The following is a 15,056-nucleotide window of genomic DNA, read 5'->3' on the forward strand; positions in this document are numbered from 1 at the left end:
GAGCATATAGATGAGATACTGGAGTAGGTATTGGGGAGTGTAACAGGACAGATAGTGGAATTCAACGTGAAGTCTTTTGATAGACTGATTGGTTCCCCCCTCCAGGTTGTCACTGGGCAAGAAATTTCAAAGGCTTCATTTTTAACATTTCTGCATGAAAAACAATTTTAAAATAGCAGAATTTCCTTTCATACAAAAAAAAATACCTGGTTTCTGTTAAGCAGTGCTGTTGAACAAGCACATTCTGTGGCACTTTTCTTCTACTGTTTCTTTGCAGAGACAAGCTCCATGCTGTCCCCTTTCCAGGTGATGTCTGTTACCAGTGAGAGGATGCGACAGGCAGTTTAGAAGTTCTCTTTTTCACCTATTCAAGGAAGGAGAGCTCTGAAGCTTGCAACGGTGAAGTGATTTCTTGCCATTTTCTCTCTTTGTGCTTAGCTGCAGGTTTCCACCTCTGGTCTGCAGCACCCCAGGGAAAATACATACTACTTGTAAGCTGTCAAGACGAGGTAACTCACTGAAGGAAGTCATAATCAGGAGGCTTAAATTAGCTGTAAAGGAGGCTGTATCTTCACTGGAAAATACTTAGATGCTGCATAGTGATCAAATTGAAAACAGAGAGGGCAGCCCTGGATGCAGTGGTTAGCAGAGAAATTATAGAAGCAGCATCTCTTCTTCTCTCTTCTACATCCTGAAATATTGCTTCTCAATTTCTGCCCACTTTTGGTCTCTGTCCATTTTAATCAGAGCAGTGCAGAGGCTTTCCTCTTATAGATGCTTTGCATTATTTGTTTTTGGTTGGGTTTTCCACCCCCCACCCCCCCTTCTCCTCATTTGCCCCTTTTTCTTTTCTCTAAAGAGCTTTCTTGCATGGAAAATGGCAGCCACTTGCTTCTATTGTGAAGCTGCTGGGAAATTCGAGCAGCCACTTTACTGAACACAACTGCCTTTGGGCAGAAGCAGGCCCAGCTGGGACTGAGATCTACAAGTGGACAATTAGCAGCCAAGTAGTGGACTAAAGCTGGTTATTTTTATTGCTGCCCTGAGGAGATAGGTCAGGCAAGGCAAAACATTAATATAACTGGCAAACTGTAAGCATCTGAAGCTTCTGCAAGCCCTGAAATGCCTGCGTGCTACATTTCTGCACAGCACCGGGTAGCAGAAAGATGTTTCTCATATCATGTTTGTAGCAAGAAAGCTATTGAAAGAGACGCGTGAAGCACCCTCGATTATTATTTTGTGTGTCTCAGTTTTAAAAGCTGATTTTGTGGTTTTTCTTTGCTCACCATGTTATGATTTTTCAGTGCTGGCTGCCAGCACCACTGGTCACTGACGGTGCCAGAATGGCATCTTCCACTTGCACATGCATGAGACGAGATGGTGACCCTCTGTGCTAAATTCACATCCCAGAGACACAGGGCAGACTCCAAGAGACCCACCTGTCCAGTCCTGCTGACAGAGGACCTCGAGAGAAGGTGGCCACAGTTTTCTCACATTTCTTTGCACATCAGTGCCATCAACCAGCACTGCTGCTTGGTGGAGCAGGGCTGCCCTGCGAGGTGAGGGTGTAGATCAGAGGTGGACGTTGCGATGGAGAAGTGGCCTTAAGCTGTGGATAAGCCAGCGCAAAACTACAAAGTCTGCTGGGAATGACTTCCCTTATCACAGGCATCTGGCTGGACTTTGCTTCATTCCAATTTTCAGGCACGTTTTATTGCAGGAAATGGAACATTAGAGACAGAACTGGAACCTGCTTGTCTAAATCCTCCACGTACTGTTACAACTGTTCTTCAAGCCACAGTGACACCCCACATAGTGCCAACCTGGCAGCTGAGTTCTCAGAATAGATGCACATGATCTTTTTTTAAATCTGTTGTGATGTCAGAAAATTTCCCTTTTTAGCTTTTTCCTCATCTATCAGCTATAACTTGCTCATGGTTGCTGAGCCATAAATAGATTCTAGCAGTTAACGTAGGCTAAGATTCACAGAATCATTTGAAGAAGTTCAAGATCATTAAGAGGGAGCCAGAATCTCCTTACACTGCTTTTATTGCCTTGACCTCATGGCACGATGAGAAGCATGAAAATATAATGGAAAATACACAATATTTCATTGTGATGCAGGAAAGCTCTTCCAACATATTTTATATCTATTACCATGAAAGACTTAAGGCACCAAGTAGATAAATGTTTTTGCTTGGCCTAAAAGAGTCAAAGGCTGAGAAGTGGGGGTCGGACAGAGGGACTTGTACTCTGCTTCCAGAGCATGATTTCATCTCTCCCTGCAGTGACTGGAGGGAATCATCTCCTAGAAGTGGACTATAAATTCAACTTTGAGTGAAAGCTTCATAGAGACACTTGAACCATAGATACAAGAAGCGAAACGAGGAATTAATCTGCCCACTTGTGAGTGCCTGCAGCTCCACCAGTGAGACCCCCAGCAACCAGGGTCCTCAGCACAAGCTGAAAGCTGCTGGGGAGCCAGCAGGGTGAATCCAGACTGCACCCCTTTCGTTCCTAAAACCCTCTGTCACCTTCTGAGGCTGTGCCAGTTGTCAGGGCACTATTAGTCTTCCCAACCAAAACCCACCTCACTTCTAAACATCTATTCAGTCAACATATTGAACACCTCTGCCACAACCAGTGAATCAAAAAAATCACGGAGTCCAAAAAACAACATGAACCTGGCTAAGAAGTTCGTATAGATGATATACATTTAAGCCAGAAGCATTTGCTATCCTTTCTTCCTAGTTATTTACGACAAAGCAAGAACATGCAATGACAGAACAGCTGCAGCAGCCCTCACATGCATCCACTTCTTAAGTAGCTTGTGAGCATACCTAGGGATCACCTATTGCTGTGGCAGTTGATGAAAGCTTGCTTTGCAGCATTAGATCCCGTGCAGGAGACAGTCCAAAACTTAAGGGGGGAGCAAAACATGACACACACACACCCCGCCACCAAACCAACAGCAAAACACTTTATCTTTTCCATCCTCATTCACTTCCTCCTATTCCCCCAGCTCAGAAATGACAGCTTTGCTTAAACACTCAGAAAGAAACCATTAAATGGTGTATTTTGGAAAGTAGGAAGACTGCTTCTTCATGTGTGACTGAATGTAAAACAGTTTGCCTTAGAAATCCCGGAAATGTGGGACAGAGATCTTCCTCCAATTCCTTTATTAAATGCTTCTCCTTAAACAGATTTGTGAGGACTCACCCGTGCCCACTTCAGGCCCCCTTCATTCACCTCTGTACTTTTTTCTGAAATTCAGTTTATGCAATTCCAGATCACCCATTGCAGCTGGTAACCCTGAGGCAAGCAGAGCATAACAGAAATGTGGAAAAAATAAATAAATATGGAGCTAAGGAGCAAACCTTGCCGCACATCATGGGAAAACTGCACCCAGAAAGCACATTTCATCACCACAGACACGCAGAGCTGTGCTGCATCATGACAAACGGCAAAGGTCAGAGTGAGATGGGGGCTGGTATCTAAGCCAGGAGATGGCCCTCTTGCATGTAAATCAGGAAATCCCCAAATGGGATCCACATAGTGTAAGAGTCGGTCTAAAGAGAACAATATTGTCTCAACATTGCCAACAGAGACCTGGAGATGGAATGTGGTCCTCATGGACACCAAGACACAAAGACCCTGGGAAAGAGAACTGCACAGTACGAGGAGTACTATGCCATTCTCTGCCACCTGGGATTGAATAAGGCTGCATAACAGCTGTCCAGAAGATGGATCACAACCGTGGTCATAACAACGAACCAGAAAACAATGCAAGAACACACCTCCTGGTCTGAAGCTACCCACCTCTGGGGCAAGATAACCTGGCTCGAGAGGGCGGAGACTGGCGGCAGTCCATGGACCAGAGGAGGAGCAAGGTGTGTTGCTTGGCATAAAAAGATGCCTTCTTAGCAACTGAACTCTGGAGATCTTCCCCACCAAGGATCACGACAATCGGAAGGACCGGCGGGATGCTGCCTGGACCTGGGACCACAGGGACGCCTTGGACCCGTGGTGGTAGCTATAATCCTCTTTCCTTTTCTTTTTACTTTATCTTTTATGCAATTTCTGTCTTTCTAATCACACGCCGCTTTACGGGCAAACAATAAAATTGTGCTGTTTGATTGAAGCATAACCCCTTGGCGTGGTCACCTTGATTTTTGCACTTCGAGATCATAGTTAATGAAACATCACGAGTCCACTGAGTGGACCGTGACACATAGCCATGAGATAAAGATGCCCAGAACAAGGGGAGTGAATGGTCTTCAGTGAAGATTTCTGAAACTGACAGTCTTTGCTCCCAAACAATTAAAGAATGGAATTAGAGTTATTTTGAAAATACAGTCGTAACCACTCCTTTCCATTACTGTAGGACAAGCAGCAAGAACACAGTCCTGCCAGGAATAATTTCTTCAAGAGAACTGCAGCGAGGTACAGAAGATAGCGCAGTTTATAAAAGCACATCTCTATGATTATTTATCTCTGTGGTATAATTGCAGGTCTCTGCCTGGTGACTTTCATGTTGTTTCAGATAGGGATTCTTGGAAGATTTCAATTTCAGATTAAAGATTTATGAACTTCATGTTAGTGACAGTATAGCAAGTTTGCAGGTGATCTGTCCAAAGGCGCACGGTATTTGAGGGCAGAACTATTTTAATCCAGAGGGGTTTGGTTTGGTTCTTTTGCTTTGGTGTTTTTTTGTTTGTTTGTTTTTTGTTTTTTTTTTTTTTTAAAGAAAATAGACAGATGAGACTTTCACCTTAGTAACGCTTAGATACATACCTAGATTGACAGATTGAAAAACAAAGCTCAGTACATTTGCTTACCTCTTAGACTTTAATATTAGTTTTGCTAATTGCAGACTCAGTGCTCTTTCTCTTAAATCAGTACAGAGCCTGCAGTAAGGTCAAAGATGGAGCACTACCGTGCAACTCCTACTCGTGCCTGACAGGTTTTCATCTTTCTGCCAAGGAATCCCTTCAGGGATAGTGCCTGTTCACCCAAAACACCTGCTAGTCCAGACATGGCAACGCCATTATAAGTCTTCATGATTTGTCTCAGCAGCCCTCCGGTGCTGAGCAAGTCGACCATAAAACTTGATGTCAAGACCTTGATGGCTTCACATATTCAGAGCCCCTGATCAGCTCCTTCTCATCAATCTCTCCTAAATTAGTTTCCAGTTAATTTATAAGGTATCTATCTTCTAGGATTTGTTTGCTGCCTTCAAGCTACACTTTGCAAGAGAGTGAAACATCAAGGGAGCCATGGCTGGTAAAACAAGTATATGTCATCCTTTTCACCTGGAGATTCAGGGCTGAATTTGTGGGAAGCCAACAATTCATGGAAGCATAACTCCAACTGAAAGACAAAATTCGTGAGGGGAAAAAAAAATAAAATAATGGGAGAGCAAGGGAGTATGAGGTTACGCAATCTTCTGGGATAGTTTTGTCTGATTCAAGACTTCAGTTCCCAAGGCCTGCCACTAGATGGCAATAAGAACCAAAATAATAAGACCGACTTGGCATTAACATATTTGCCAACTGCGGCCTCAGCAGCTTCTCAACACTGCGCCACAGCCTCTCTCAGCCTGCGAGCCCAGGAGAAAGCCACTTGTCCCTTCAAAGCCCAGCAGACCGGCGTTGCCTCCTAACCACAACCACTTGCAGCAGCTGGGCTGCTCAGCTGGGCTCGAGAGGCCCACTGCACAGTGGTACCTGCCACAGGGCCAGTGGTGTGGGCGCAGGACAGAGCTAACCCACGCTACAGTCCCCTGTAGTGCCCTGGCTACTCGCCACACAGGAGCTTTGGGCAAGCCTTTGCTCCGTATTCATACAGACACCCGCGTTCCCAGAAGCTATCCATGCTTTATGCACTGGTTCCAACCGAGCTGGGTTTCCCCACCCCCAGTTCAGACAGGAAAATAAGTTTTTCCTGGACACATCATGTCACAGGACTGGGAGGGACTGCCAGGCTTTGTGTCACATTAGTCCCTTTAAGCCTGGTTGTGGCTCCAATATCCTTCTCCACTGCATTTAGGATAAAGGGGAGATATGCCACCTCCGCTTTCTGCTCACAAAGATCCCAATTTCTCCCAGATTGCTTCATCTACTAAAAAGTATTCAGTAAAGCAGTGAATAATTATAGCCTTCAGCTTGCCTGGGGCAGACATCATACCAGACATGGAAGCAGGTCTGATTGGATCTTTTAATAGGGTGGCATCATTTTGGGGTCCAAGATCACCTGAGATGCTCTGGGACAGAGCCAGACTTTCAGCAGAAAAGCTCATTGCCAAGCTTGAGGATGCCTATGGATGGCAGGGTGTTCTAGCAAAACAATCCCCTCCTAAACAGAGCTTTTTAAAATGCTAGGTACTCGTGGAAAATTACTGGATTTTGGATACAAAACTAGTCTCAAACCCAGTATGAGCTCAAAGGCAGTTCAGAACTCTTCTTTCATCATCTAGTCATCAATAAAACCAGTGCTTTGTAGAAACACCCAAGTGGATGCACCTGTTTTGTCACCTTCCCCCCCCCCCCCCCCCCCCCCCGACCATCTTTTATATTTTCCTAACGTTCAGTACCCTGTGGTTACTTGAACTGGTTTGGTCTCATCTCCTGTTGTCAGTTATGATGGCAGAGTGGGGTGTAGCCCGTGCCTGGGATTTTTCCTTCCTTCACGTAACTTTTGGCCTGACTTTAGCAGAACCAGCAGATTCAGAGCTTCAGCTGCCCATTTGTGATGTTTCTGTGCGCACTAGGAGAAAGCACCCCTGGTCTGTGTTGTACAAAGCGGTCACACAGCTTCAGGAGCCCATCTTCTCTTCAGAGGCAAGACAACACACTTGAGGAATGGGAGAGTTTTGCTGTTGCCAAATAGGGTCATTCTTTACATTTCTTGTAGAGAGGCAAACCCAGGGCACTGTGATCCTGGCCACAGAGTGCTCCCGGGAACAGACACTTGCCTTTCCTCTTAAGGAAGGTCTCCACAGAGCATCCCCCTCGCTAGGGCACATGCACCCAGGCAGGGGCTCCACCTACTGCCACTTCCACAGAGATTACCATCTCCCTCTAGCAGGGCTTGAGTAGTCTGGAAGGAAAATGTGAAGTAGAACATTTAAAACACTGAAATAAGTGGGACTGCTCGAAGCACCGCACTGCTCGGAAGGTGTCAGGAGCTAAATTATTCCAGAAGCACCCAACCATATGCTGTCAGGAGCAATCCTGCGTTGGCAGAGAGAGGATGGACAAAGCAGCCTGATAGATCCCTTCTTTCCATCCTAGCATCTATAATTTTTCTGTTAATGACTTGTAATTGTGTCCCACATGTCAGGACACATTTTGATTCCTTGCTTGATAAAGTGCTGGGGCCAGTAAGATCATTCAATTAACCGCACAGTCCAATACCTCCCCCAGCACCAAAACTCCTGTCCCAGATCAGCCAGGATTGCCTTTCTGTCCCTCTGTAAGGGCCCAAGGGGGACGGGAGCAGAGCAGAGAGAAACGTTCATTCCCCTTATTTAAAAATGTAAAACACATTCAGGACTGCGTGTAATAGTGTTGTAAATCTTATTTCCATAAAGTACCTCCAGGGCTAATTCACAAGACATTAATCATATTCCAGCTTCTCCCAGCTGTTAATTCATCTGCAGGGTTTTTAATGAAAGATTTCATGTGCGTTTTCAAGAGACAAAATCATACTAACCGGGGCTGGTCTACTCAGAGAGGACATGTCCATGGTCTGGAACAAAAGCCACCTTAGAGGCTTCCAAGCCCCTTGCCTGGCAGGTTTCACTCCGTAGCTCCCACCAGGGTTACCTCACCCTCCGTTCAATGACGCCCTATGGTGATGAGGTTTGGCTAAGGGACAGGCAGTAATATATTTCCAGATCACTTCCTTCAAGTGCAATCTGATTTATTCCCAGCCAGTTCATTGGCATTGCTCAGTGGCAGAACCCTTAATTATTCCTTTAAACCTCATTTCAAATTCCAAGCACTGCCTCCCTGCTCCTGCCCGCCTCCCTCTAGCCTCCTGGAATTGTAATCTGATTTGTGGATAAACACACTGTTTCCTTTTATCCCACCTGTCTGAAAGCTCTTCTTTCCAGGAAAGAGCTTATTTCACCTCTGCGTCATGTTGGGCAAGTGACAAGCTCTCAAAGGCATCAGGTCTTCTGTCTCAGGGACCAGGGAACACAATTGTCCTCAACTAGGGAATGCCACAGGACATCCAGAGAGATGGGATACGCCTCTTTAAAATGCTGCACATACAAATCTCCCTTGGCAAGACAGCAAGTGACTTCAAGTTGCAGCAGCAGGGTGACCAGGCATCGGTGTGCTGCATTACAATGTCTGTTCAAAGTCCTCCTCCACTAACATCTCCCACTCTCCCCCAACCCACAGCCACATCTGCATCTGCTCACTCATCCCCTGGGTCCCATCAAGTCCTTGTCTCTTGCTCCTTGCAAAAGGAATCTTTCCGATTGCCATGCTTGTGCCTCCTCACACATCCTGCAAGTTTTTCCTCCAGGTGAGCCTGGGATAACAGGGGAGAGCTGGCCTTGCGATACCAGCCAGGCAGCAGGTCTGCCCTCAGCCTCTTCTTCCTCAAGTTCCTTTTCCATATGCAAATCCAGATTTGGGAGGATTGCATTGTCTAACTCCATCCCCTAAATCAGCTTGCTGGCTAATCCTAGTTTAAGTGTACTCCACTTTCAAGGGAATGTCACTGTGGTTGCAGAAGCCCCTCTCTTGCTCTGCTTAATTACACAGAATAACATTAAACCCAGCCTTAAACTACAGAAGCCCAGTTGTCAAAGGGAAAGTGGCAGAGGCTTTCCAAAAGCAGGATCTTCTCCACTGTGACAGCTATAAAAATTAAAAGCCAGGAGCCACTGGCATTTATTAAAAAGGGAGAAAACTGGACATCTTCCCAGCATCAGGACAGCTAGTTTGCAGTTGCAGTTACTCACTCAAGGTAGTATTCCAACCTGATGATTCAATTTTTGAGTTGCTTAGCCACTTAAATAAAAAAAAAAAGCCAAGCCATTTTTAAAATGAAAAGTGCCACTTCACACTGAACTGTCCTGGTGTTTAATTTGTTATTTTCCAAAGGAAGCCTTTCAACTTTTCTTTCCTTTTCTCAGGTGAAGTTAATCAGCAAATTTGCCTCAATTCTTTTAAGCTGCATCTTTAGAAAAAGAAATCACTGGTGTTACTAAATTTAGGAAATTTTTTCTTTCTTTTGAAAAAAGGATGTGAGTAATAGAAAACCAAATTAAACATGGGTGGGACCACATTAGATTTAGACAGAACCACAGTGAAAGGAGAGACATGTCCTAGTTTTTACAAGGGGAAAGAAGATGTAGAATTGATGAGTAATTGTTGGTGGGCAAATAAACTTCCATATTTCAGCTTCTACATCTTTCTCTGTAATTTTTTTTCTTAAAGACCAGCTTCAACTTCCTACTTTTATCGCAAGCAGTTGTGATGTCAGCACCCTCCAATGATCCCAGATGTGGAATGGGATGAGCAGCTATTCCCAGCTTCCCTCCCAGATGCTTTGCCAGCTTGAAGCAAACCAATGGCTGGTTTAAGACTAACAGGTGGCCTCCAGCTGCTCATAAAATTCAAGCATCCCCCAGCACTGGGTCAACTTTCAGCCAGCTGCATCATGAGCTACGCAGAGGCAATCAGCGCCTGGGCAGGCCGTGGAACCAAGGGACTGTACTCACACATGTTGCAAAGCTGTGCCCAGGCTTGCTGCTGCTGCACAGCGGAGATGGGGAACCAGCATTTGCTGGGAAGGGGGATGTGGCTCTAAGTCCACACTGAGCACACAAACCAGGGGAGGTCTGACCTCACCAGTAAGTCATTCAAATGTATGTGAGGATAAAGCTACAAAAAACCACAAACCCAAACTGAGCAAATCAGAGTAAAAAATGCTGATTGATGCTGCATTTTGGGTAAGAAAGTCTAGTCCATGCTCCAAACCTTTTGTCTGTTGACCTCTACAAAGCCCATCTCCCTAAGTTCAGCACTGGCACAAATGCATCCCCATGGGACTGCAGCATTGTTTTTCTCCATCTACCACTCTGTCCTCAGAGGAGCTTGCACTGCCCCTCTCCTCCCTTCTCTTCACCTGTGCTTCTTCCTTTCTAGGAGCCTTCCTGCAGAAATGACAGTCCAATACTGCAGCTATTCCAGATATTCTGCGCTCCAAAGAAAGGGGAACATTTTTCCTACGATTAGAAACCTCTCTCCTGCTAACCCACTGCCTACCATGCTGCAGGCCTCACTCTTCCTTCCTGTTGCATCTCAGCTTGATCTTTAACACCATAAAGCAGCGTTACAGGAATACTTCATTAAAGGCAGAAAAATTCAAGAGCATGCTATCTGGCACCCTGACTGTATCACAGCTAAAACGTGGTCTTGCAAGTGACACAGCCAGCAAAATAAATTAAAAAAAAAAATATCAACAACTCTGATTCCTTTCTTCACCTTTCTTTGGCTTTCATTCCTAGAAGATTATGGTTTTGTTCTAGTATTTCTGTAGGTTCCCCACTGTCCCATACAGCCTTTTATTATGAGAAAAAACAGACTCTTCACATCATTATCAGACAGTTTTATTCACACTCTGAATTTGTTTTCCGTGTTTCACCTTGGAAAGTACCATTCTTATCACTGCCATTATCTGTGTACTTCTTTTATACAGTAAAAAAACCAACACCAAGTGCTATAGTGCTATTAAACGCATGTGATACCAGCAGTTATCTTCATGTTTTCCACTGCACGAAGTGTCTATATTTCCCTTCTCCCAGCCCCCACTGAAGAACCAACCCTCTCCCCAGAAGTTCCAACCCACCACACATTTGGAAGCTAGCAATAATTATTTTGGAGTCCCACAGCTGCAACTGAACAGAACCACCATGAGTTCTGTGAGCAGCTTAATTTGGTCATCTTGGATAATCTATTTGTTTTCTTAGTGTTAGGTAGTTTAGATTGATTTTGCTATTATTTTCAGCTCCACAGGAAAGAAAACTGGTAAATAACTTTTTTTTTTTAAAAATTGTGACAATCATTAACTGTCAACAGACCATCAGACAATCAAACTGCCACCAGCAGAGATCATTCTGTAGGAGGGAAAAGACCACAGGCTCCACAGGCACTCTCAGACCAAGCTCAGGCAGAGGTAGACCCAGTGAACACAGCACAAACCAGACAGCCATCCCACTTCTGGCCCCACACAACCACGGAAATCCAGCTTTCCTCTACGAAAAGAGGGCTTATGGGCCCATGAGGCTGCAGCATGTCCTTGCACCTCTGGGAGGGTACAGGCACACACAAGACAGCTCTGAACCTGACCTTCCCCTCCAGAGCTCAAACCCTGCCTGGCCAGATCCTGTACCCATGCACACAGCAAACTGTCTGCCACTGCTCTGCTCACAGGTCACCTGTTGATACCACCCTGCATCGTCTCAGTAACACATCCCAGACCACTGACAAGAAAAATTAAAACCACCCCCAGCTCTAAACTCCAGACCTAACATACAGCCAAAGGCAACTTTTCTGTTCCCCAAGCCACTCCTTACTTTGCCTTTTCTTCTCTGATTTTTCTTGCTCCTCTTCTTCCTCACCACTTCCCCAGTCTTTCAGGCAAATCTTTAGCAGCAGCTCCACATCTTCAGACCCTCATCTTCACACTGAATCTTCCTGCTTCACCCAACCCCTAGCCAATAAAGCAACTCAACACACCCCAACACTTCCCAAAAAGACTACTCTCCAAACTCCACCACTATCCCAACCTTCCTCCTAAAGCAGCCCTCACCTGCTGGGCTTTGCCCCATTTAGCTCTAACTCGGTACAGCTGTGGCAGGCAGGGCTGGCTGAACCGGGCTGGGGAACAACAGGGTGATGTCGTATGTGAGCACAGTTCTTCTGAGATGAGGCACTCCATAAGCATGGAGGGTGGGCAATCAAATATTGCTTCTTTTTCCTTTCCAAATAGAAGATTTCAGGAAGCCAGGGAGAAGTACACCTCCTGTTTAGAAAGCATTGTTCCTGTAGCAGCACTATAGGGCTTGATGCTCTTCTACAAAGCATCTGCAGACACTATAAAACAAAGCTCCTGCTGCTGCTTGCTCCCAGAATTAAAAACATTGATCCAACATGATATTCAGGTGATTCAAGCACAGGAATCACATGCAATGCACTGCTTAAAGAAAAATATTGTAATTTCTTGTCAAGAGCATCAAGATGTTCTGATACGAACCTTCTCCCCACATATACTTCCATCGAAATATGCTCTGCTATCATCCATAGCCAGATGGCCACAAACCCCTCAGTTTTTTTCTAAGTGAGCATCATAGGACAGATTTTGTTCTTGCACACTCTGGTTATGATGACTCCAGGGGAGACTCTAGTGCAGCATTTCCAGTGAGGACAGTGCAGGACTGACAGCACAACCACTTTTGGCTAAGGAGAGGTTTGAACAACAGACAGAGAGGAGAAGCAGCAAACATTGAGGCTTAGTTTTATATTCAGCCAAACCTTCACATCTCCTTCTCACTCAGCTCCATATGACAGGCTACCCTTTTCCTAAATATTTTTTGAAAACAGTTCCTGAGTTTATCCTGGGAGCTGGAAAGAGAAACTCTGATTGTTCCTGTATCTAGCAAAGCTGCCTCTGTTACACCAGCCCAGCTCTGTCTGAAGGCAGCATCTCTATCCCTGGGCAGGCTTTTGAAGAGCTGTTACACCGTGACATCTAACATCCAGCTCATGTGCCTTGTTCTTGAACACCAGCCTTTCACCCTTTGTACTCAGTTTCATTTCACTCTCAGAACAAGAAGAGCCACTGTGGAAACTGCAGCAGCCACAGTTGCTGGAGCTGGAGGTGGCGTAACCTCTGTGAGAAGAGGAATGATGGCATGGTGGCAGCCAGGTGACCCCTGGCAACTTTGGTCTGTTTCCTTCTGGCATGAGGGCCATGTTCTGGCTGAGGGCTGGCACTGACACCTCAGTTTACCTCCTTCCCAGACAATTCACCAAGCCTTCCCCTTACTGCGTGGTTCTTGGAGTGTTTTGTGAGGCAGGGTGGGACTTGCTTCACTTTCCCCACCCAGGGCACTCTCAGTGTCCATGCTCTTCCTTTGGTACTGTGGTTTTTTTGTAGCACTTATCTCTATTGGGTAAACGACTAGTGTACATGATGATCAAGGTTTTCAATCAAGATGATTGTCTGATAAAGGAAAAATCACACACGTTACACCAGAAAGGGAAACAAGAGATTTTTTTCAGGCCTTTGTGTGCACTAATAGGCTTTAGTTGCCTGGACCAGCCTCATCTGGGACTCGCACCCATCGCCCATGGGTCTAACAGCTATATTAAGCTCTGGCACAGTTTCTGGCTTTATTTTCAAATACTTCTGACTGAACGGCTGTGTGGGCAATATCTTCCCTTGCCTGATGGTGACCACAGGCTCACCAGAACCTCTTACTGTCACCAGGCTGCCCCGTTCAATGTACTGAGGTTGCACCCTGCTGGTTAGGGTACTGCTGGCACTGTGGTCATCCTCTGCCCCTGGCTTGGTTTTCCTTTCCTTGGTTTTCCTTTCCTGCTAGATTTCATGGGTAGACAAGATCAAAAGGGAGGATGGAAGAAGAAAAACCTGCCCCTGTGCTCAGACTGTCACTGGATAAACAGCAAAGGCTGAGCCAGGATGTGATGGTTGTTTGTGACAGGCAAATCTAGAAATTAAAGACCAAAGTCACTTGGTAGGTGGGGAATACAGTGAACCACACTTTCGACTGTCCTGTGCACAACCCTTTACCGACCTCAAAAAGATGCAGGGGATGACCACACAGCTCATGTGCTTGACTGTGAGCATATGATTAGCTCGTTGAAAGCTGCATTTCCAGGGTGCATCTCAGCTCTGGTGAAAGCCTCTGGCAAACTCCTACTGCTTTCAATGCATGGAGAAATCCAGAAACACCAGGCGCTCTGTTGATGTAACTTGATGGATTTGTCAAACACATTTTTGCAATTTCACCATGTTTTTATGTGGTGCAGAATCACGAGCTTTTTCTGCATTTGATATAGCTTAAATGCCTTGAATTGCTTATAATGGAAAGCTGACCTTTTGCGTGCTGGTGCTGTACCACATCACGTTGAGGCAGGGAGTTTGGAGGCAGCATGTGCCAAGGTTAGGAAAAGAGCAGTTTGCCATGGTGGGACTGTATTATGTGTATGAGATGAGTCTTGACTTGGGAAAGTGGGAGGCAAGCTGAACTGGCTTTGGGAGGATGGGAGCATGTACCTGGGATCAGCAGGGCTCCCTTGCACTGGGTTTGCAGGACGGCACAGAAAAAGTGTTCCGGTCCCTTGGCAGATGATACAGGGCCCCTGCAAAAGGCAGCAGGGAGGACACAACTCCTGGGTGGTGGGGACAGACCAGATGGCCTCCTGCACACCGTAAGGGATAAATGTGTCTTGCTCTGCCAGGTGGTGTGGCCTTGTGGTCTGAAGAGAGGGTAAGCGTCCCAGAAGATATGGGGAAGGAAGTGTCAGATCATGCTAATTGCCCCGTGGGTGAAGGAAGGGGGAGCAGCCATGCTGTGCAAGGTACAACTGCTCCTGTGAAGTCGGCTGCATATTGCATGAGGAGATGTATTTACAGTTCCATAGGTGACATACTGGTACCCTGGGTCCATTAGTTAGGGCTTTTCGCAGCCCAGCTGTGTCCCTAGCCCTCCCTGTCCCTGCTGGCGAGGGTGGCGGGGCGCAGAGCAGGTCCTCAGTGTAACTCAGGCTCAGGTCCCTCTTGTAGGGGATGTCTTGTGCTTTCTGCCTCTCCCTCTGCAGCATGCAGCCCCCCCCGATAACTGCTGTATTTGGTTAAAGAAGCTCATTTTCTTTCAGCCAACCTTCAGAAGAGTCCCTCTTGGAGCAATTTAAAGTTTTTTCCTTTAAGTAAGGCTTTGGCTGACAGCAGCTGCTCCACTGTCAGCGATGACAAGCAGAGAGGAGTGTGGAGCCGAACGTGAAGGA

This window comes from Falco naumanni, chromosome 14 (genome assembly GCF_017639655.2).
Source record: "Falco naumanni isolate bFalNau1 chromosome 14, bFalNau1.pat, whole genome shotgun sequence".
In the NCBI taxonomy this organism is placed as follows: domain Eukaryota; kingdom Metazoa; phylum Chordata; class Aves; order Falconiformes; family Falconidae; genus Falco; species Falco naumanni.